The 17514-nt window shown below is 49.1% G+C and overlaps 1 long non-coding RNA gene across 1 annotated transcript in view; it reads left to right on the forward strand.

The window, feature by feature from the left end:
• Positions 1-17514, forward strand: part of LOC135283505 (uncharacterized) — a 30194-nt gene that overhangs the window by 1453 nt on the left and 11227 nt on the right. The window contains exon 2 of the long non-coding RNA XR_010349243.1: positions 1456-1584. This is a non-coding gene — a long non-coding RNA (uncharacterized LOC135283505). The remainder of the gene's footprint in view (positions 1-1455; positions 1585-17514) is intronic.

Raw genomic sequence — 17514 nt, forward strand, 5'->3', positions numbered from 1 at the left:
GGTGGGGTAAAAGCACTGCTTATCTGAGTTTGAAAAGAGAAATACCATGGCTGGGCCATGCCAGAGGACCATGTGAACACACGGAAAGAGCTCTTTTCCCAGAGATTTCAGGAAGTGACATATTTCATGTTTACTTTACACATTTATTGATGCACCTCTTAGGATTTTTCTTTTAATGTACAGTTTATGTAGGGTGGACATAAGAACTGCATTCTCTAGAGTGAAACATCTGCTTTTTTCTTGACTTGAGTGAACCGTACCCACATTGTCAACTTCATTGTACAGTGGCGTTCTTTGCTACTGTGTCAAAAAAAATAGTTTTGAAAACAACAATAAAATGTGGAATGCCTGAACTGGATCGGAGAGAACTGATAAGTCCTTGGTTAAGGACTGGCCTAAGGATTGAGGGGATTTCTCTTCCCCACTGCCCCCATCTCTCTAGCCCACACAAATCAGGTTCTAGCCACCTCAATAAACCCAAACCTTGCTAAGCTCCCCTGGAAATCCTGGACCATAGCAATGGTCCTGGACTCAGTAAAATAAGCTCACTGGGGAAAAATACCTTTTTTTTATTCCTGGAGAAAGAAAAGCACTGATGCATTTCACATGCTGCTTGTATGAAAAGCCTCTATTACCTTTTTAGCTATCTTGCCCCAATTTCATTCAGCTATCACAACACTGAATTTAGATGATGAGACTGAATTGCTCTATTTGATGTGTTTAACACATAATAGAGACCTGTTTTAAGAAAATGCAGTGTTGGGATTTGAAGAGCTGAAATGTTAGGTATTTCAGATAAAAGAGGCCTTTATTATCGGTGATTTTCCCCTCAAAGGCTTCCTCCCACACAGCCATAGGAGTATTCCTCTCCCCGGCACAGCACAGGAATACACAGTAGCTCTGGCATGCTCCTCTGCTGGGAAGCTGAGAAACTCAAGTCCTATTTTTAGACATGCTGCTGGATATTCTTGTTAGGATATACAGAGAAAGTGAGGATGGTGAGATGGTGTTCCCGGAACAAATCCACCATTCCCCAGTTTAGATATTTCCATGGCCTGCAACTGAGCCAAACCAGTTCACACAAGTATAAGATGTAACCTTCACCTTTAAGAAAAATTTTAGTCTAAGTCTGCTTCTTCCATGGATTTTTTCCCTGCTCAGCTGTCTGTGTCAAATGGCACAGTCAAATGCAAGGGGTGGACCAGCAAATCCACAGGTCTGGCAGTGGAGGATCCCAGTCAGTCAGGGATAGATACAGGAAACTGAACTGTGTGCTGGCAATAATGGAGGAAAAGACGTGAAAATTAAACACTGCTCCTTTTCTTAAAAAAATAATTTTCATGGGTGGGGAAAACAGTTGTGTTTGGGCAATCTTGAGGGAATTTCTGCCCTACAAGTGGGAGGCACAAGAAACTCTGTAGCTCTGTAGCTTCACTCAGTGTTTTCTGTGGCCAGGTGTCGTGGTGGTTTAACCCCAGCTGCCAGCTAAGCACCACCAACCCCCTGCTCACTTCCCCTTCAACAGAAACTTTGAGATGGGACTGGGAGGAGGACTGAAGTGTTCATCTTACCTTCTGGAGTCACGTGAGTAAACAAGCATTGCAGCTGTTACAGACAACCAGAAACTTTCTAGCTTTAAGAACATAAGAATTTTAGTTGTCTATAAAACAAACAAACCCCCAACACTTATTTTTAGAGTAATCTCATGGGTTTTGCAGTCTTTCTTTAGCATTAGCTGTGTTGCAATAGTGCTGCCTTTTTGTCTGCTATTTATCACCAGTAAAATAAACTGTTTGGGCAGGAAGAGTCTTTTACTCTCTGCTTGCACGGCAACGCCTGAATCTCAGCGAGAAGCCTCTGAGCTCTGCTGTAATATAAATATTCAATAATTACAGGCCCAGAGGCTTTAGCCCCCACCCCACTTGGAGCCCTGCCAGCCCGTGGGGGTTTTCTAGCAGCAGACGTGCCAACAGTGAAAAGTGACAAATTTTGTTGGCGAAAGATATTCATAGGTCTAACAAGGATAAGAAACACCCGCCTTTAGAAACAGAGGCTTATGTCTCTCCAAGGATAAACACACCCTAGATTGACTCATGCTGGCATAATCCCCTTGTGCAATTTGTATATTGGCATTAGATATGTGTGTGAGGCAAAAAGACAAATATTTGGTTAACAAAACAACACAGGGATAATAAAAAATAATTAGGCAGCTTTACCTCTCAGAACAATGCAGCAGGTGAGCTGCTGCTCTTCCCCTCAGACAGGCGTATCCCTGCAAGCAAAGCTTCCTGATGTTTGTTTTATTTGCAGCAAAATAACTTGTTTATTTTCTTAAATGGTCTCAGAGTAAAAATTAATAAATAATTAAATGAATCAAGTCCAGTAGTGCGCAGTCTGGTGAGGGAGGGGGTATATACTGTGGTGGAAAAAGCAGGCTCATATTCCACAAGAGAGCTTTGTCAAGTGTATTGCATAAGGAGATTACAGGCCTGAGTCTGAAACAGGCTGAAGGTTTTAGTTGTGTTTGTCATTAGCACGCTGTGAACTGCAGCACAACAGCCCCTCTTTCATCTGGGTGAGAAAAGGCTCCAGGTCCATCATTATGATTCTGGAGCTGGGACTGCACATGGCTATTAGCTTCATTCCCCAGAGCCCTTTCTTGGTGTTTAAATAAAGGAGAGGAGCTGGGCGGGTTAATCATCTGCTGCCATTATTCCCGGGCACTCGGATCCGTTTGATGTGACAGCCCTCCGGGAGGGCCCCGGGCCCAGACTCTGCTCTGCACCCCCGCTGAGGCTCGTCCTGCTCGGGCTTTTGCCAACCGAGTTATGTTGATTAGCAAAATGAGAACAAACTCCTCCCACCCCCGTGCCCTCTGTCTGTTGGCAGCTCTGAATCAGTGCCAGTTTTTCTGGTAAAAGGAAAAGCAAACCAAACCAAACTTCTCCTGATGCAGCCACTTCTGTGTGGAGATTTTACCACCAGCTCTTGTCGTGCTCTGTGGGAGGCCTCCTTTCCAGTTCTGCAACCCTTCCTCCGCAGCTGTGTGCCTCACAAGTGGGGTGACCACAGCCATTTCTCAAGCAGTACATTATGTCTCTCATTACATACCTACCAGGAATGCTGTCCTGGGATCATCAGGGTCTGCTGGATACTCCACATCCCTTTCATGGGAGGAGCAGCACCACAAAGACCACTAGATCCAAGATCCACACTCTTCCCAAGATCCACCTGCACATTTGATGTAGCTGTATCCCTCTGCTGTGCATGGTGGGACCTGGGAGGATCTATTGCCATCTCCCACCTGTGAAACAGCCAGGAAATATCTTTTTCTGAAGCATTCTGATGCATGTCTTGAAGCTCTCAGTTATATAGTGGTCCCTGGGGAGAGCTTGCATGCACTGACAGCTGTTTTAAGAGCTGCAAGAACTCTGCCATAGTTAAAATGGAAGGAACTGACTTCTAGAGGTTTCTAAACATGGAGACACTGTAGAAGAGGTTGGGCCAAATGATATGAGTGGAGGGACGGCCCTGATGCATCTGAGGGGCATTGCTTGTGGCATTCCTTCATTTGAGATGGAATTCTGCCTGTGCATTCTGCTGTTCTTCCTGGCCTCACAGCCTGGTCCTGTTCTACTGAGTCAGGCTCCTGGAAACCAGGTCTGTGAAAAGTCTGCAGACAGTCTAAAGAAAGCTCACAACATACTGAAGAATATTTAGAAACTTAAACCTGTCCGCTGCAAAAAAAAAAGGCTCAGCAGGAAGTCCTTAGAGTATGATAATAGAAAGGCCATTTTATGCAGCTATCAATCATTCTCACTCTTGATGAGTTGAGAATTAATCTGCAGAAGGAAAAGCAAACACAGATCTTTTGTTCCTTCCGATTCAAAGTCCTTTGAAATCAGTGTCTTCCCAGCCAGTAAGTTTTGGATTAAGTCCTTGTTCCACCCTTCTTTCCCCTATCCCTACATTACCATGAAAATTCAGGCTGATTCTCTTTACTTCCTTCCTCTTCATAAAATGTCTAATAATCAGCCATCTGGTGTCCAAGATGCCTTGAGTATTAGGGCATTTCCTTTATCCAGGGGAGGCTTGTGAGGAGGAAGATAAATGTGTCCATGACCCATCCCTGCTGCGTGCTGATTAGAGTCCGGCAATTTTTCTTTGTTCACAGTGATTACAGTAGTGCTAAGTTGTTTAGGAGAGAAACATATTTAAAGGGAAAATCTTGGTTTCTGATCTGCTAAATTTCATGACATTACTTAATTATGCTTAATGAGAATTCTGTAGAACATTATAATACTTGTAATATATGTTAAAGACAGAGTGGGATTTTGAAGGGAAGATGCAAAATGAGATTTATAGAAAACACTGTGTATCCTAAAGAACTGCAGTCTGGATTCATTCTCATTTTAATTCTGTCCCACAGTGGCACCCTATTTTCCAGAACTAGCTAAAAAACTTAACCCTTTCCTTTCATTTTGTATTCCCAGACCACAGCTGCGAGGCAAGCTGTGTGCAGAGCTCTGTTCAAGTCAGTGTCAGTCCCCAGGAACAAGGGTTCTGTGTGCCCTGCTGTGTAAAACTGGGTCAGGTCTCAAGGTAGCCAATGGCTTGAAATTCAAGTTTAGGAGGAAAATACTGAAGGGCACAGAGAAACTGTGACTGAGCATCCACTGGACAATTGCAGTTTTTTAAAACAAAGCCTGGAGGGACAGGGCAAGTCAGACTACAAAGAAAATAACAGCAGCAGGAAGAATCTGCTGTCTTAGCTCTGAAGTTAAAGAAAAAACCTACCCCCTATTATTCAGTGACAATTTGTAGGCCAAATTTGTGACGTAAAGGAGGTTTGTGTCTTGATTTGTGAGCCCTTGAGAGTTGCAAATTTTTGTTGCCTTGGCTGTGATGGTGTGAAGAGATGCCAGCAATGCTGATGATGCTCCCTTCCCATTAGGGTGTGGACAGTCACTAGACATTTGTACCAGAAGTCTTCACTTGATGGTGTGCTTATAAATAGTAAATGATTTTGGTCCAGCTGGAGTTTGTCAGGTGAAAGAGACATAAAAAGAGATGTCCTTAAAATACCTTTAGGTTGTTTCTGTACACCTTGGTTCTCAGCAAAGAAATATTTCTGACTTTTTTTTTTTCTTGAAAGTCACCTCACCTTTAAGGGCATGTACTGTCCTAATCCCTGCTTGAACTCTGTGTACAGTTCAGGCTGTGGATTATGGCACTCGTACAATACATAAGCTATTTAGGGCACCCATTAATTAACCAGCTAATAGCATGCATAGCATAAGTGTGAGGAGTATGGTAACCCAAACTTTCTGTGCAGGATTGTGCAAATCTTCTTTTAAATGGGGTCTCAGAGCTTCATGCATATGCTTAACTTCTCACAGAGGAGGCAGATGCTGCACAAACTACCCACCAAGAACAAATGCATAAGCAGATAAACCTTTTTCTGATGATGCCAGAGAGAAGAGTGAGCCACATACTTTATAAAATCAAATGGGCGTAAGTTTAACTGTCAACTTGAGTTTCTCATTTTGAAAGGAGAAACTGTCAGTAACTGCCAGCATGCTGGGGCTCAGCTGCCCCAGTTCTGCACAAGTGCACACTCTGATCTTGCTGAGAGTGTCTGAGGAGAGAATGGTCTTGGCTGCTTCTTGTCAGCATTTGAATTCAGTCTCCTGATTTTCTGCTCACTCTTCTTCCTCAGTTTCCCTCAGTCACTGACTTTGTCAATAGCACCATCTCTGGAAATAGTTTGCACCGGAAGCAAGATAAGAGAACATGAATGCTGGCAGGGGCTGAGCCAAAGTTTTGAAAATTCTGGCTCTTACCCCACAGCACCAAATAGGAAACCTCCTGCATTCACGGCGGACAAATGGACAGGAAAGGACAAAGTAAACCCTTACCACTTTCCCTCATACTTGAGTTTAGTTTTCTCTGATCAAGCAGCTTGTATGTTTTACCCCTGTTCTGAGTGCAAAATGGGAGAATTCAGCAGCTGAGGAAAAGGCAGCTGTCCCTGGCAGCTGCTTCTGCCATGCAAAGGGTCCAGGTCCCACTGGTTCTGAGGGGGAATATGGCCTGACAAGACCACAGTGCTTGATCACTGAGGGCTCAGTGCAGGAAAGTGGCTGTATTCAGAATGTTGCATAAGCACAGAGTTAGTTTGAAGTCCATATCCACACTTTGGTGCATGATTTCAGAAACCATTTCAAGGGAATGATGACCCTGTGGTTGAGACATTGAGACTGGACCAGTCTGGTTCAGTTCCTGGCTCTTTTAGAAAGTATAGCCATGGGCAAATCTTCTCATCTGTCTGCCTCCCCCATGAACCAGAGATGAGAATGTTTCCTCTGTCTGACATGTCTATTTAAACCATGGAGAGCACTGAGGAATTAAACTTAGAAGATGAAAGGCATTGATGTGATCCACATCTGCGCTTCCCAGAACCCTTTTCAAAAGGTCAGGTTTTGCCCATTACAATGGGCATAATAAAACATGAATCCATGGGTTTAGTGGAGTTACTCCACATATTCACTGAGCTTTGTGAAGTCAGAACTTGCAATACTGGACTTGAATGCTTCATGGGGTGCTCCTTTGATGAGACTGTGGTCAGAGGTATTTGACAGAATGCCTCCAGCTCCCATCCATCCATGAACCCCCTTTGCAAACTCCCCCAAATTCAAGAGTCTTGTTCAATTGTATTGCCTGTCTTTTACCAAAACATGAAACAAAACATCTCTCCTCAAACCTTAAACACTGTAATTTACCCTAAACAATTCACATTTAAAATAGGACGTCAGAAATATCAAACCCACAAGCATCCAAGTATTTTCATGAAGGATAATCAAGATGTTAAGAGCTGCTAATAATTTTATGTAGATGTTCAAGCTATGAAGAACCCATGTGGTCCTTTTCCATTCTGCATTTCTGTTAAAAAATGAGACATCTGTAGAAATTTATCATTTGTTCGTTGTCCTAGATGTCTTTAAAATAACATGCTGTTCACCTGTGCTGTGAGACTGGGAATGTTAGCTCAACCAATGCTCCCTGTAGTCCCTCCACATCCTGATCCCTCTGGTACCCTTCAAACCTGGAAAATTCCACCAGCAGTTAGAGGAATTTGCCCAGCTGGGCTCATCAGCCTTGGCCCACGTGGCAACCAGCAGCCCCGGGGCTGCAGGTGCCTTTGTGCTCGCATCTCCCCTCTGCCCTAGGGCAGAGCTGTTGGGAGCACCAGGTGGAGTTTGCCTCTGCCCTCTGCCGAGCAGACACAGCCATCTGCAAAGAATCCCCAGCCCAGAGGTGCGGGTGCCAGGGCCTGAGCCGCCCAGGCCAGCAGGACGGGTGCAGTCGGCAGTGCCAAGGCTCAGGTGCACCCAGGATTGCATCATCCCGTGCTGTGCTGTCAGCTCCCTCTCCTCAGACAATGTGCTTCAGATGCTGGCTGCACAGAAGGTCAGCTTGTGCTAGGAAAACGAACGGGCTGCTTCGCTTGGTGCAGCAGCGAGGGAGGGCCGGGGACAGCCTCTGACAGGAGACATTTTGCCTTGTGAAGTGTTGTTACTGTGATGTGGTCAAAGCATTTTGACCCAGCTTTTAGAGGGCCAGGCTTAATGCACTTCTTTTGCCACACAGTGGTGTGTAGAGGGACTAATCCAGATTGGCTTCTGACTGCATTAGTCATTCCACAGACAGCTCCCAGTCCAAACCAGTGACTGTCTTGGGGTGTGAGGCGTGCAGGTAGGGGTGGGCTGTGCTCTCAGCACGGAGCTGGGGCAGAGAGTTCTGCTCCACATGCTGTGCTGTCTGCCTGTAGGAAAGTATTGGGTACAGCAAGGCAGCTTGTGTGACTTCCTAATAAAGTATTTATTTATTTCAAACAAATGTCATAGAAGGGTAAAGGTATTAGTGATAATTAAATCCCTGCCTGATTATAATCTTACGATGGAAGTGCCAAGCTGTAGCATGAACTCATTGCTGATTAGACACCAAAGAAAGGTTCTCAGCAATGTCTTTCCTGTTAGAAATGCTTTGTTTGGAGCACGTTACCTCAGTCAGGTTATGCAGGCTCTTGCAGTCAGCACAATCTGACATTCTCAAACACAGTAGCTTTCCTCACAGAAAATCAGTTGGGAATTACAGAGGGGAAGGAAAAGTAAAGTTATGCATTAGCAGCTGAGCTGAGAAAAGAACACAGGGAGTTGCATTTGGGCAAGTGAAAAATCCCCACATGGACTGCAGTGTGCTGGATGTGCCAGGGGCTTTCATGTCTTCCAGAATATTCCCAAGGGTCCAAGTGTACATGGGGTTTTTTCCTAAATGGATGGAATTAGAATGACACAGCCTTGCCTCCCTGGGGACACTAGAAAAGCAACCAAGAAGTGCCTAATTAAGGCATAATTTATTTTTCTCTTCTGCAGCAGCTATTGCTATTCTGTTAGACAGATAAAGCAGCACATTAGGAAGGCACATAAACTGTGCTGCCAGGGAAACCTGACTTTGGTTCTTGTTTCCTTTCTTCCTTTAATCCCACAGACGGTATCCCTGCTGAGAGCAGACTGGTAGGAGCTTGTGAATAATGGAGAGGGTAACACTGAGCAAAGTCATCCCAATGCACATCTGCTGCACACAGTGTTTGTGTTTAACCCTTTCTTTTTAACAGGTGCTTCTAAGGTATATGGATTGAGGTAGTTGCATGCATTGAAATTGAAAATATACCACAAGAAGAAATAGTAAGACTGCCAGGAGATGCAGAAATAGTAAACACCTGCTAGGTTTGGATTTTTTTTTCCCCCAGGTTATCTATTTTCTAGAATGAAGTGGTCATCCTAGACAGCCCCACCAAGATGCAGGGCAGGGTTAGTAAGTGGTGCAGTGGCCTGGAACAAGGGTGGGGCCCCTCAGAGACCAGTGCAGCTCAGGTACCTCTTCCTGCATGTAAAAGAAACAAAATCTACCATGCAGAAAGGTGAAGAAAAGGGGGCTCTGAGGAGAGGCTGTGCTGCCAAAGGCTGGGTTTGGAGGCAGCATGCTCTGGAGAGGACAGCAGAGGAGAGGAAGGCAGAACTGGCTGCCTCCTCCTTGTGTGCCTCATGTAGCTCTGGACACATCTCACAGGTTGAGATCTTCTGATCTCCTTGTAAACTGGGGCTGATAGAACTTACCCAGCTGTATCTTTCACAAGGTTTTGGAGAAGGCTGGATATTTTATTAGGAGTAATTTATCATGATGACTCCTATGCAGAGTACTCTTTGGAGGCAAGCCCTAGTAGCCAAGCTCTGAACTTGCCTTTAGACATGAGTGCTGTTCACAGTCCTGCAGGACCTGGGAAAGGCAGGGAGGAAAGTGTCTGCCTGAAGCTGTGGGCTACTGGCAGAGCTGAAAAGTGGACTGCAGCTGTTCCACCTGGGAAATGCTCTGTAAGTGTGGAATGATATAAGAAATTGTTGACCCTGAAAATCAGGAAACAGGCTGGACTGGCTCATCCCTCATGTGACTGGGCACTCCCTTCTGATTATTACCTGGGGCTGTGATAGCAAAGAACAGGAATGCAGTCAGGGTGTCACAGAAGGCTCTGACCTGGGCTCTCCAGATGTGTGCTGGATGGTCACAACACCTCCCTGCTGCTCTTGAGAGCTGCAAAAAACTGAGATGAAAGGCAGAGTATCATGCTGCAGCTCCAGCAGAAACTTACCTGCACACAGAAACAATGCTTGTAGGTCAGCTCTTCTTATCAGTTTTGTGATTTAAATTATTTGGCAAAGAGGAAGAAAACAAGTGATTACACACATTAAATCCTCCTGACCTGGGCTGTGGAAGATGTGTTTCAGTTGGTAAGTTCTAATGGCCTTTGGCACTCATGAGTGCAATGGCTGCTACAAGGCTGAACCCTGGGAATCAGAACCTGCTAGATCAATCCTGGCTGGCTAAAACTTTCTCTCCAGCTTGCAGTACTATTTCACTCTTATAACTGAAATTGAATCCCTTTTATCTTTGCCAAATCCCAGACTCCATATCCATTTACTTCAGCACACAGAAGGTGAGGGGCTCTCTTCCCATGAATCTTGCTGTAAGCTCATAGAATTGGTGTTTTCCAGGGCTCTTAGAGCTGGACCCATTTTCCTCATGGAAGGATCCTGGTTCCCAGACATCTGTAGCAGAGAAGCTTTCACCAGTAGAGAACCTGCCCAGCCTCCAGCCTTCTCTGCAGGAGTTCTGGGAAAGTGCCCTGGGAGCGTTGTGCCAGCTCACCATGGAAGTGAGACTTGCACATTGAGGCTGGGAGTCCCAAGGACAGCACAGATTCCCCAGCCACTTGTGGAAGCAGTTGTGATCGCTGTACTTTCCCTCACACACAGAACAACCTCAGAGAGCTTATACATAAAGATAGGGGGAAACAAAAACCCCTGGTAAAAAGAGACAACAAAAGCCTTCAGGAGACACTCTCTTATCTGCAGTTTGCACTCAAATAACCCCAAATGGCTGCTTATCTGTAGCAACAATGGAGTTCTTACCGATTGAAAAGTGGGAAAAATAAACCCCAACAACCCAGCCCTGGAGGGCTTATCGAGTTACTCAGACAACTGTTCTGCAGTGATGTCAGGAAGAGAGCAATGATGAGCTCACAGGGAAAATGCAGTGCTTTTCTGTCACTGGGAATGGAGGATCGTGTCTGCTAAACTCAGGTGAAAATCTGAAATATTGACATGTTTGGGTTGTGCAGGGCTGAGATCTCAGCACTTGGAAATCACAGTAAAATGGTCACCAATATTTGCACAGCACGGGGCTGTTTAAAGGTGCTGGGATAAAGGAGTGTGAGCACTTCTGTGCTGCAATAGGAGTTTCAGAACACATGCCAGCTCGCAGTTCAGGCTGCAAACAAGGAGCACTGATGTTAGAGTAGTGCTTATTTCCTGTTCCCTGTGGACTTCATCCAGTGCCTCAAAGTCTTGCAAAAGCTCCCAGCTGACTTGTGTCTAAACCAATGCTGTTTCTGCCCAAACCGAGGCGTGGTTTTTATGCCATTCTCTCTCAATTACATGCAGAGCATGCTTCCGTGAGCCAGGGAGGGACACAGACTCACTGAATTCGGGAAAAGCCAAAGGATATGGTCACACCTGAAACACAGCATTTTATGTCACTTTTAGTGACATCCCCTGTGCCTTGAAGTGACACAAGAGGGAGAAAACAGCTGCCCAGGAACATTGTGCAATTCTGCATTTTCTCCCAGTCCGGGAAATTACTTAAGTAAGAAACGGGGCCGGTTGGGCCAATGTGTTATTGCTACTTGTTTTGGCGTGCAGCCAGTGCCCAGACGAAGCCGGTCCCCCGGGGCTGTAAATCCCTGCCCTCCTCCTGGCACAGCGGCACCGCCTCTGGCTCCGCAGCAGCAGCGATGCCAGATGGTCCCGAGGCTGGAGCAGCGATTCGTGACAGAGGGGGGCTCCCCGCCACAGGCTGGGGCTCCCGGCACAGGCTGGGGCTCCCGGCACAGCCTGGGGGTACCCGCCACAGGCTGGGGCTCCCCGCCACAGGCTGGGGGTACCCGTCACAGCCTGGGGGTTCCCGTCACAGCCTGGGGCTCCCGGCACAGCCTGGGGGTACCCGCCACAGGCTGGGGCTCCCCGCCACAGGCTGGGGTACCCCGTCACAGCCTGGGGGTACCCGTCACAGCCTGGGGCTCCCGGCACAGCCTGGGGGTACCCGCCACAGGCTGGGGCTCCCCGCCACAGGCTGGGGGTACCCGTCACAGCCTGGGGCTCCCCGCCACAGGCTGGGGCTCCCCGCACAGGCTGGGGGTACCCGCCACAGCCTGGGGCTCCCGGCACAGCCTGGGGTACCCCGTCACCGCCTGGGGCTCCCCGCTCTCTGGGCGCTGCCCGGCGCTGGGCTGTCCCCTGTCCCCTCTCAGGGACAGGAGCGGCACTGCCCCGGCGCTGGGCTGTCCCCTGTCCCCTCTCAGGGACAGCAGCGGCACTGCCCCGGCGCTGGGCTGTCCCCTGTCCCCTCTCAGGGACAGGAGCGGCACTGCCCCGGCGCTGGGCTGTCCCTTGTCCCCTCGCAGGGACAGCAGCGGCACTGCCCCGGCGCTGGGCTGTCCCTTGTCCCCTCGCAGGGACAGCAGCGGCACTGCCCCGGCGCTGGGCTGTCCCCTGTCCCCTCGCGGGGACAGCAGCGGCCCCTGCCCGGCGCTGGGCTGTCCCCTGTCCCCTCGCGGGGACAGCAGCGGCCCCTGCCCGGCGCTGGGCTGTCCCCTGTCCCCTCGCAGGGACAGCACCGGCCCCTGCCCGGCGCTCTGGTGCCCTCTGCAGCCGCAGAGGTCTGGGGAGAGGGGCCGGGGCTCCGGCGGGAGCTGCAGAGCATGGCAGGCAGTGCAGATCGGTAATCCTGGCGGAGACAGCTGTTTTCGTTAGATTAATTGCGTTAGATTAACTTCACACGCTGCTGCGCGCCCAGCCCGAGCCGCCGCCTGCGGAGAGGGAGTCGTGCGGCCGCGGGTGTGATTTGTGTAAAACAACCTGGAGCCAGATCCTCCTGCTCTGTGGCTGAGCCCGGGCAGCACAGATAAGGGCCCTGCATGCTTCTGATGCACATAAATCAGGAGCAGTCCTGCAGAATAGCAGCATGACCACGCTGAGAGCCAGCCCTTGTGCTCCCTGTCCTCTTGCCCTTGTGTCCAGGGGCTGTCTCATGCACAAGGAACATTTACAGTGGGGACAAGTGCAAGCTGCTCCCCTCACATCGAGGCCTGCTTACACAAGCCTCTTGCATCTCCTGTGGGCCTGTCATTTATGAACCTCAATATTCTGCTCTTCATTGTGCTATGCATTTATTCATGGCTTTGCCCTGGGAGCCTCAGAGGTGGTCTGCCTCCCCACTGTTTCAATCACTAAGGAATATAGTTAGGGACAGATCCAGAATAAGAAAATTATTCTTCCCCAAAACATTTAAAACCCATCCTGTGCATGTTATAAAATAGCAGAGGTGTGTATAATTTCATAACAGACTCACTGCATAAATCTTTGTCAAATTACTTTCTCTCACAGCCTGTGAGAGTGTCTGGTTTCTGGTAGTGGGTATGATGAAATCAAATACATTCCTAGTGATTGAGAGCAACCTGAAGGGAGTGGTACCTGTCCTTCCACCTACCCAGTGCCCCCCTATGGAGAGCTGAGGGGAGGTAAATGTGGGGAGGGACTCCGAGCATCTCAACTACACAGTAACAATCCCAGTGAGATACTGTTTCAGGTGCCTGTTTTGTGGAATTGGGTTTTACCACTGGAGTCCTGTGCAGTAACATAGTCTCTGCTGGAGAACTTTGGTTTCAGGTCCTGCCCTTCCTTGTTTTCCTGTTGTTGTTGTTGTTATTTTAGTTTTAAACGCAGCTATTCTAAAATCATTGCTAATGTCCTGCATTGCAGTATCCTACGTTCCTCAAAGGTTCAGTTGCCAGTAGAAATGGACTTTGATGTTGCTGGTGCAGCTTTGTCTGGAGCCCCTGTTGTGTAGGTCAGAGCATCTCTGTTCTGGAAAAGGAGCTCGTGGGGTGGCTGCTGCTTAAGCCCAGGTGTTGTGCAGCTCAGAGGAAGAGGATGTTGGATCTCTTGGGCCCAGCTCAGCTCTTTGAAGTCCCTTCAGGCTGGTGGCCAGCTGTCAGTGCATGCAGGGCTCTGCAGGAGTCTGTTTGTAGCAGGCAGATGTGTCATTCAGCAGCCACAATGCACCAGCAAGGAGCCAGGTATTTTATTGCAAACTGAAACTTCAGAGCAGTTTTACCATGCAAGAACACTGACCCTGCTTAGCCATGAGGAGATTTCGTGCCCTGTAATCCCACATTGATCTGGATTACTTTTTTATTTAAAGAAACTGACCTCCAGTAGACACAGCAGGTCTCTCTGGCCTAGCAAGCAAGTCCTGAGCACAAGAACAGAAACAAAAGTTCTAAGTAATAAAAAAATGGAGACCGCTATTGTGCCTCAATAAAAAGGCCAAGGAGAGCAGTGTCTTCCACAGGTCTTGACATTTTATTAGTAGATAAAGTAGTTTAGCTAGTCTTGTTAATTCTTTTTCTGAATTAATAAATTAAGGGTTACCAAATACCCAACACATTTGCTTAGAAATAGGGCATCATTAAAATGCTGCCTTCTCTTTCCAGCAGGCAGCCTCATTTCTTTTGAGTTTAAAGAAGATGCACACCTCCATAATGCAGTTTTAACCAAGCAAAGCTGTGCTGGTGTGACACTCCTTGTGTGACTCTGGGTAAGGTACCCAGCTCCTCTGTGTTTCAGATGCATTCCAGAACTTCTCCACCTCCCAGAGGTGTTCTGGTGTCAAAGCAGGTGGTGTTCAGATGTGTTATGAACGAGATGTGCAGGAGTAAATGGAAGGTGGGAATGTCCAAGGCACCATTTGCTCTGACTCTCAGTGCACACCGTGCAGGTCACCTGAGGTCCTCTCCCTGTCCCATGCATTTTCCTGTCCTGCACCAAAAATGCCTCTTTGGCACCCTGGGGTGTTTCAGGTGACACTGTAAACTCAGGCACTGCTCACTTAACTGTCCTCATCTCTGTACCAGAAGTCTGAAAACACTCCCTGGTAAAGCTCAGCTTTAGCTTCCTCCAAGAATAGCCCTTGTGTTGTGTGTGGGCTCACGACACCATTTCCTACCTGCTATTCCTGGAGCTGCTTTCCTGACCAGGGCAGCCCCTCCCAAATGCACTCCCTGAAAGAGTCTCCCAGCCTGCTGAAAGACCAGTGCTGGCTGTGATGTGGGCCTCAGGTCACTTTGCCAACAAGGAAGAGGCCCCTTGTCCCCGGTGTGGGTGTGATGAGCAGGGGTCAAACACAGCATTATCACTGCACTGCTCCAAGAGACCCTGCACTGCTACCCTGCCAGCTCTGCCACTGCCTCCTCACACTGCCAGCATTTCCTACTCCTCCTTTCTCACCACAGCTGTAACTTTCCATCCCTGGAAGTGCTTGATTCCAGAGTCTAAGTGATGGTATCCCTTGAAAAGCAACAAACCCATTGTTGCTGAGCAGCTACTGGGCAGTTTCCTCAGTGGTCCAGGGAGGGGTGGCAGAACGGGAGATACAGTTCTGAGCTCCACATCTGCAATCAATGCTGCAGTGTTTTCACCTAAAAGCCCCATTGCCAGGAGCTGCATGGATTCATGTAATCCTCAGATTTCACTTTAATAACAAAAAATAAGGAAATTCTTCAGACTCCAGGAAAAAAAAAAAAAAAAAGCATGCAGGTATTTAACAGGTCATCCATAAGATAATGGGAATTGAGGCACCACGAGGTTAAGGGTATTTGAAACAGGAATCTGATTGCAGAAATGGAACTGGCATCAAGTTATCTTTGTCTTAAATCCAGTTTTCCCACATTTGCTGAGCTGGAAAAGGAGCTGTTAGCTTTGGAGCAGTGAGAGATGGTGTTAGCAAGGCTCGGGTTGGGGATGGGGAGCAAAATAAAACCTCGAGATGCTGAAATTGCAACAAAGCCTCAATTCTTGAACAAAATGTCATCTGTGTGTGACACAGTTGTTCTGAAGCTGGAAGCCTGTGAAGTGGTGACTGGCGGCTTTATTGTGTTTGGGACAATTTCAGAAAGCAATTCTTCATTACTTGCTCAAAGAGCAGTTTTTCCACTCTTCTTGAAGCCAGGAATCAGTCTGGTCTTCCCAGAAGTGATGAAAATAGGCAGGTTTAGCTGGAACTCTGCTGACGCTGCCCAGTAAGAGGACTGTGCAGTGCAGCCCCACCAAAGAGCTGCAGGACTGTTCACAGGCCCAGGGAAACACGGCTGCAGATGTCACATGAGCAGCTCCAGAAGAGGAAACCAAGTGTTGATAGATGCCAGTGTGCAGCCATGCTGTCACGCTCTGGTGACTCACTCAAGTGGATCAAGACGGGCCTGGAAAGCCGAGCTAATTTGTCATTTCCTTCCTCTTCCTCTCCCAGGGCAGCAGTTCACAGGGGCCCCTCTGACCTTTAGCCTCTGAAGGGATGAGAGACTAAAGAGCTCACAGAGGTGTGTGTTCGGGGAAAGAAAGCATCAAAGGCTTACAGTTATTTGCTTTTCTGGCACTCCTTGTGTTTCATGCATTGGCTCTTTCCTAATTAAAGCAGGAGAAACAAAAGGAGTCCGAGGTTTGTCTCCCAGCCTTGGCAGAACTCTTTCATGCTCTGTGCTGCTGTTTGCAATGTACACGGGCAGCTCCTCCTGATGAGAGCACAGCACCCTGATGAGACAGAAATTCCCCCAGCTCATTTTCTTTCTCTAAAGCTGACAAATCCGACCTGCAGCAGGAAGCAAGGCACTGATATGGTGCAGAGTGGAGGTGCTGCAGGAATCTCCCCTCCAAACCCGGGCCAAACTGCGGATCCCCTGCAGACACTCCCGCGGGGGTTCTTGCAGGCTGGAGGAGCCGCTCTGCTCCTCTCTGGCCTCCGAATCTGCGTGCAGAGCACGGGGAGCCGGGGTGAGCGCCAGGGCCGCTGCCGGGAGCCGCGGGGACCGGGACTGGCACCGGGACCGGGATCGGGATCAGGACCGGGATCGGGATCGGGATCAGGACCGGGACCGGGACCGGGATCGGGATCGGGATCGTCACCGGGATCGGGATCAGGATCAGGACCGGGACCAGGACCGGGACCGGGACCGGGATCAGGATCGGGATCGGGATCGGGATCGGGATCGTCACCGGGATCGGGACCAGGACCGGGATTGGGACTGGGATCAGGACAGGACATGTGCCCAGGTGTTCACAGCCCCTGTGCCCAGGTGTGCAGAGCCCCTGTGCCCAGGTGTTCACAGCCCCCGTGCCCAGGTGTGCAGAGCCCCCGTGCCCAGGTGTGCAGAACTGCTCATGCCCAGGTGTTCACAGCCCCCGTGCCCAGGTGTGCAGAGCCCCCGTGCCCAGGTGTTCACAGCCCCCGTGCCCAGGTGTGCAGAGCCCCCGTGCCCAGGTATGCAGAACTGCTCATGCCCAGGTGTTCCCAGCCCCCGTGCCCAGGTGTTCCCAGCCCCTGTGCCCAGGTGTGCAGAGCCCCCGTGCCCGGCAGAGGGCGCCGCACGCCCGGCAGGTGCCCGCGCGCGCCCGGAGTCCCTCCCGGGATTTGGGATTGAAGGATTTGGGGGTTTGGGGAAGGGGTTTGGGTTTCCTCCCCTTCCTGCCCTCCCGGGCCTTTCTCTTCAGGCACGAGGGTACAGCGACAAGCCGAACCAATTCCAGCTTTCCAGGAGGAGCTGCCCAGGGCTTCGCCGAGGTCACTGGGCACAATGAAAACTCGTCAGGGTGCCCGCAGGTCAGGGCTGGTGCGGGGCTGCCACCTCACCCCCCTGGCACTAGGGGATGCTGAGCCTGTCAAGGCACGGGGCCTTCAAAATAATGTGGTGCCTCAGTACATCTGGATTAGTGCTGCAGAACTAATTAGACATCTTGTTCTCAAACGTTTCTCTAGAAAGGCAACAGAATTGAGCTCCTCTTGCTT

Source organism: Passer domesticus, chromosome 19 (genome assembly GCF_036417665.1).
Source record: "Passer domesticus isolate bPasDom1 chromosome 19, bPasDom1.hap1, whole genome shotgun sequence".
Lineage (NCBI taxonomy): Eukaryota > Metazoa > Chordata > Aves > Passeriformes > Passeridae > Passer > Passer domesticus.